We start from the raw sequence: 6,784 nt of genomic DNA on the forward strand, positions 1-6,784 counted from the left end.
ATGTCAGGAAAACCTACCAATGGCTGGAGAAAGCTGGACTCAAGGACAGCACAGAGGCTCTCATCCTGGCCGCCCAGGAACAGGCCCTAAACACCAGAGCAATAGAGGCTCAGATCTACCACACCAGACAAGACCCAAGGTGTAGGTTGTGCAAGGAGGCCCCTGAGACAGTCCAGCACATAATAGCAGGGTGCAAGATGCTGGCAGGGAAAGCATACATGGAACGACATAACCAAGTGGCGGGCATAGTGTACAGGAACATCTGTGCAGAATATGGACTGGAAGCCCCAAGATCAAAGTGGGGAACACCCCAAAAGTGGTGGAGAATGACCGAGCTAAGATCCTGTGGGACTTCCAGATCCAGACAGACAAGATGGTAATGGCGAACCAACCGGACATTGTGGTGGTGGATAAAGAACAGAGGAAAGCCGTTGTGGTGGATGTAGCAATACCAAGTGACTACAACATCAGGAAAAAGGAGCATGAGAAATTGGAGAAATACCAGGGCCTCAGGGAGGAACTGGAAAAGACCTGGAAGGTGAAGACCACAGTGGTGCCTGTAGTCATCGGGGCCCTCGGGGCAGTCACCCCCAAACTGGAGCAGTGGCTCAAACAGATCCCAGGAACAACATCAGACATCTCAGTCCAGAAATGTGCAGTTCTAGGCACAGCCAAGATACTGCGCAGAACCCTCAAGCTCCCAGGCCTCTGGTAGAGGACCCGAGCTCAGAGGATGAAACAGACCACCCGCGGAGGGTGAGAAGGGAATTTTATATATATATATATATATATATATATATATATATATATATATATATATATATATATATATATATATATATATATATATATATATAAAAATATATATATACCAAGCCTCAACAGATTTTTCTTCCTGGTGATAATAAGCTGACCATACCTTTTTAACTTATTTCTCTGTTAGCTCTAGTGGAGCTCAGAGGAAACAATTGAATTAGCTATCACATAATCAAACTCATTGAAAACCATGTTGTCAAAATATGTTTAGATGTAAAGCTCTGAATTTAACCTCCACCATCCATTCATCTGACTCTGGTCAGCTTACCAGTCTGTCAAGTGACTCTAGATTAAAGTCAGAGTTCTTAAATATAAAAGATAATCATTGCTGTTAGTTTAGTAATATTTTTTCTTGGTTGATTCTTGTGTTTCATGTTATTTCCCTCTCAAGGGCGAGAGAGTTTTATGCATTGCATTGCATTTTTGTATAAGGTCAACAAGGTGTTGACTTTAGGAATACATGTTTTTCAGTTCTTAGTGGAAAGTATAGCAATTTACCTGGTATATGTTTGGAAATGCATGCATGTGCTCAGACTAAATTGGCTACATAGCAGCTAAACGAGACACTCTGTGTCTGTTCTGGTCTCTGTCTCCAGTTTTCCAGTGTCCTGGTGTCCTTCAGACTGTGTAACCTATTCCTGTCCCCTGGGCTTGGTCCGCTGAGGCCGCGAGGCATAGACAGAGACAGAGCACTGTGAAATGACAGTGTGACTACCTCCACCGCTGAGCCACAGTCAAACACACACTGCAGCACATTTGAAGGCAGTGGATTAACCCGTTCATTTGACTAACTTACAACAATTTTCAACTCGCAAATTACAAACTAAATATGACGAAGTTAAATGACAGAAAAAAAATAAATAAATAAATAAATCAGGTAGCATTTTAAATTTTTTGGCAGGGGGATCAAAATAATTTCTAGAATTATTTATTCATGTCTCTTTGACAAGCAGGTTCATCCAAGAAGGAGAACAACTGTGAATGGAATAAATAAATACCTTGTGAATATGTCAAAGACCGAAAACAGGTAGAATCTATTGTGGTACAAAAGGTACACATTTGAAAATGATAGAATTTTCAATGTAAAGAAAAAAACAAATGCAAAAAAATTACAAGTATCCTGAATCAGTCTTCTCCATAAAATAAAAGCTTAAGGAGTTCAGCCAAAGAAAGTAAAATATGATCAGTTTTAATCAATTATCATACAATGATATGGCATATTTAGTGAGGTGTTAATGAGATGATCCCAGGCATAACTTAATTATTAGATGTTGAACTTTTATGCGCTTTTCATGCAATACCATGAATCTTCAACATCTGCACTTATTTATCCCCACAATTACAAGCTGGGATCATATGGGCTTTCAATCAATACGCTGCAATATGAAACCCAGACTGCTGCTAAATGCTTATCTAGGAGGAGTGAACATCAAAAACCTGATGCAATCCGCTGGGTTTCCTTAAAAAGCTTTTTAATACATTCGAATAATAAACAAACCTTGTTCTGCATTGTTTAAAAACCTGGATCAACTTGGAATGGATGGAATTTCCTTGAAATCTAAGATTGGACAAAATGTACTATTTTTGATGGTAAAGTTGTCTATTATGTTATGAACTGGTGCTATATAAGTAAATGGGATTGCTTCTGATTAATACTGCCTTTGTCTGGCACATGCTCCCCCTCTTGTTGCACAGGATTTTGTTGAGGGGTATCAGAAAGAAGGGGGCAGAATCCACATGCATATGACTTTTTTTTAACTACACTTCTTAGCTAGTAAAATCCTTAAATGTGCATTGAAGTTTGCTGCTGTAATGTGACAGCACATGAAAAAGTCCAAGGGTATGAAAACTAGCAAGCAGTGCATCTCAATTTTATGACCTCTTAATTCTAGAAGCTGAGCATTTTTTTTTAGCTCCCTGTAGGCCGCTCAGGGACAAACTCACTTGTCCAACAGGATTGACTTCATACTTGCTTAGAGCTGCAATTAAAAAAAAACAGCATTTGCCCTGTTGGTATTTTGAGAAGGATTGGATTATGAGGAAAAAGTAGCACATTTTTTAAATCAGTGAAACCGATTTAAAAGGTTTTTGTGGCATGCAAAGACAGACCGACCAAAAAATATCTGATCAATTCAAATGTGTTCAGTGGGTTTGACTCATTTTAGGCTAAAAGGCAAACAAGTTGTGTTCTCCGATAGACTCACTGATTGTGGTATCAAGCGAATACTACGGTCTGCAAGAAAGAGAGCTTGTTGAATAATTGTTCCACAAAGAACGGGAAAGAAACGGCATCAATAATCAATTTATAGCATGCTACAGAAACCAGAAGGTGTCACAAAGAGAAAAGCTTAGATGGAGAACATATGAGAGGAGGCAAAGATGAGCCCTGAAAAAGGATGAACGAGATGAAAGATGGACGAGGGTGGAAGCCCCTAATTCGGTGGCCAGGCAGGCAGGCGTGGAAGAAGGGATTTGGACTGAGCTGTGGTCCAGATCCCTGCCTGTTAGACTGACACAGCAACAACCCTGCCACCGGCCTAATCCTCCAAATCACCCCTCCAACACGGGAGCGGAGACAAGCAAGGATTGGAGGGAATCAAACGGATGAGCGAAAAAGGCAAGGGGAAGGAGAAGGAGGGATGAACAGGCAGATAACAGAGAGCAAAGAAAGTCTGGAAAGGAGGGATGTCCAGAATCAAATGGACGGAAGATAAGGGAAAGCAAACAGAGAACGAATAGAGAGAGGAAAGGGAAGGGAACAACAGAGGGCCAAATTGGCTGAGAGGGATGGAGTGAAGATGGAGAGAGCACTGAGACGAGCAGGAGGGGTGCCGGGGAGATGCTGCTTTGAGCCGGTGTTTCAGCTTCATCCAACAGTGGCTCTGCCTGGCACTAATGAGTGTTGCTGCTCTTGGGTACAGAAACACAGATAGCGTGTGTTGATGCTGCAAGGGTGAGGAGGTGGTGGAGGGCGAGAAGAGCAGGGTGTTTGGTTGGCACAACCGAATCGCCCCACCACCGCCGTCACCCCTTTTTCCTCCCTGCCTTACTGCCTCCTCTTTCATCCATCGCTTCGTCTCCTCTCTCCTCCCTCCCTCTGCTCATTAGTATGATTGAATGCCCCCCTCCCTCTTTCGCTTGCTATCTGCCAGGGTCAGCGAGCATGCCGAGCATTTCTAAACCCTCTGCAACAACCACCACCTCCTCCCAACTATCCATATCTTTCTCCCTGCAAAACAAGCTTGAGGCTGGTCTTACTCCCTGCATCCAAGGAGCTAGGAGGTGGTGGCCTCAAGTAACCCACCTCGCGGTTCTTTTCACTACTTCCCAAAGAGAAGAACTCACTTTTATATGCGCTCCTTCTCCACCACATGCTCGCTCCCTCCCTCTTTTTTTTTTTTTTTTCTCCCAGAGGCTGTCCTCCTCAAACCAGGTCCGGCATTGATTGTGAATGGGTGTGAAAGGGCAATCAATGAGGCTTTACCGGTGAGCGTGGAAACTATGGAGTCTATATAGAGCAACAAGCAGGTCTAAATCAGGCTGGAGGTGTTGTATAGTCTGGTACATCGGAAGGAGAGAATAGAAGGGTTTGTGTTGTAGAGAAGCATTCGGTATGACTCGACACACAGTCACACACAGAAGCGCATTGCCCTTCCCGCCCCCTGACGAGGGCCCTCTTTAAAAATTCATTCAGTCAATAATGACCCTTCGCCCTCCCAGTCTCTCTTAGGAGCTCGCATAGCTGCCTCCTCCCACACTGCTCCTCTTTCTCCATCCCTCTTTCAATCCCTCAGTCTTTCAGATAATTGCCACACACACAAACACACGCGCGCTCTCGAACACTCTCAAAGGCCCCGAGCACACGAGCTCTCCTGTGTCCTCCTGGCCTTAATGTCAGCGCTGGTGCCGCGGCGGCGTCACACAAGCGGCAACGCTACCTGCCTACTGCAGTCACACACCTCATGCTAATTATTGCGGTATCTTCTACTCCTCCAGGCCCCGAGTCGGTTTTCCCTAAAACGACAGGAGGAAAGAGTCACCTTCTGACTTCGCCAGTGGCTCAACAAATTAGCAGCGCTATCTTGTGGCGAGGATAGTACAGATAGGTGTCATCGTTTACAGAGTGACATGGTATCTGGAGCTCCTTTGAAATGGATGATCTTAAATAAGCAAAAAAAAATAATAATATTAAGGAGAAATTTTATATTTATGGAAAATTGTAGAAGACCCAAGAACTGGTTGAGAAGTAATAAATTGGATGAAGTTAAAATCTGGGCTTAGAGCCAAACTCTTTCTTCATGGTAGTTTGTCAGTGAGTTTATTTTTTGTTTGCCATATTTTAACATCACTGAACTTCGAGCAGACTACTGCTGCTGCTGAGATTGGCTTCTTACTTAAATCTCAAGATAAAAAAAGAAATTGTAATTGGTTTTGCGAAGAAATGTACCTTTCACAACAAAAATTTGGTTTTCGAAATATTTGATGCGGGTGTCCTTAAAGTGTTTGGCTCTGAGAAATGTTGACTCAGACCTGGACTCTAGTTGCACCTAAGTCACAAAATCAAACAACAAAAAAGGTGGACTTTGACCTGCGCTCTCCAATCATGTCTATTGGAGAGATCAGACCCAGAACTAAAGGTCTGGTCAGAGATGGGATTTTTTTTCATTTGTTACCACAATTTCCTGGAGGGCTTTCTTTTTTCATCCGACAACTTTTCAGTTCCACCTTCATGTTCTGCGGTTTGCTTTCGGTGCTCTATCTTCAGTGCTACTGTTGACTGATTTAATGTTGCTTTTAGCTTCATGATTGACAGGTAATGTTCTGCAAAGGAATGACATGGCGGCAAACGGAAAAGTGGACTAAGCACCTGCTAAGGGTATACATAAATACTTCATTTTAACACAGACTATAGATGTAGAATTTTAACATTTGTTTATTGAGAAGTACATAAATATTAAATTTGAGTTGCCAAGTTAAAGCAAAGATAAATTAAAAGATGTTGCATTGCTTAACATTTAAAGGTACAATTTAATTAGCAGGTTTACTTTGTAAAAGTACCAAGAATAATCTTCATAGCTTGATTGTTGTATTACCATCGCTACAATCTGATGCTGAGTTTTTCTCTGTGTTTGAGCAAGTTTTTTTTTTATATACTTCTCAGTAACCTTGGGCTAATTCTCCATGCTCCTCCACCTGGTAAACAACTGGCACATTGGAAAATCCCCAGTATGCCAGTCCGCCCCTGATCACCTGCACCCACTGAGAGAATCTTTATTTTAGCCAACAGCAATTTGACTTAAACACTGGAGGAAAGATAACTGACTTGGACCTGCCCCTCATCACTTCAAATTTGGAACAAAGGGATGTTTAAAAACTTCTAAATGCTGCTTTTTGTTTTTAGTTTGTTATTGTAGCAGCAGCAGCAGCACACAATTTTGTTGCCCTCTAAAAACAAATTTGCAAGTTTCCTATTTTAGCAGAGTACACAAGATTTGGGATTATTTACTAAAGATCAGGAGGATCAGTTTTCTCATGATGTAACACTGGCTAATATTGTCTCCATGGTTATTTGAGGTGCAGAAGAGAATAGCCAGATTGAGTACAATAAAATATGCACAGTAATTGAGGTCTGTAATAAAATATCCTGTTTTTTCTATGCTGGGGAGATGTAAGTCTGAATGCATTAAAAGCTTTCATGGTCAACTGAACTTAAAAGAAGGATTAATAATAATTTCTAGGCTTTATTATTGAAAGAAAATGTCAAATGATACATTGCTTTTGAAAAAGGTTGTACTAGTTTGTATACATGACATAATTGAGCCAAATTAATCCTAATAGAAAATGTTTTTACAAGTGCATTGTCTATAAATTAGTCTGTTATCCAGTCTAAATCAGCAACTTTAAAAGTATAAAGTGTTTATAGAAAATGTCAGTTTGATTTCAGTTGTCTGTAAATTGCAGTTTTTCT

The sequence above is a fragment of the Poecilia reticulata genome, chromosome 22 (genome assembly GCF_904066995.2).
Source record: "Poecilia reticulata chromosome 22, P_reticulata-male-v2, whole genome shotgun sequence".
Lineage (NCBI taxonomy): Eukaryota > Metazoa > Chordata > Actinopteri > Cyprinodontiformes > Poeciliidae > Poecilia > Poecilia reticulata.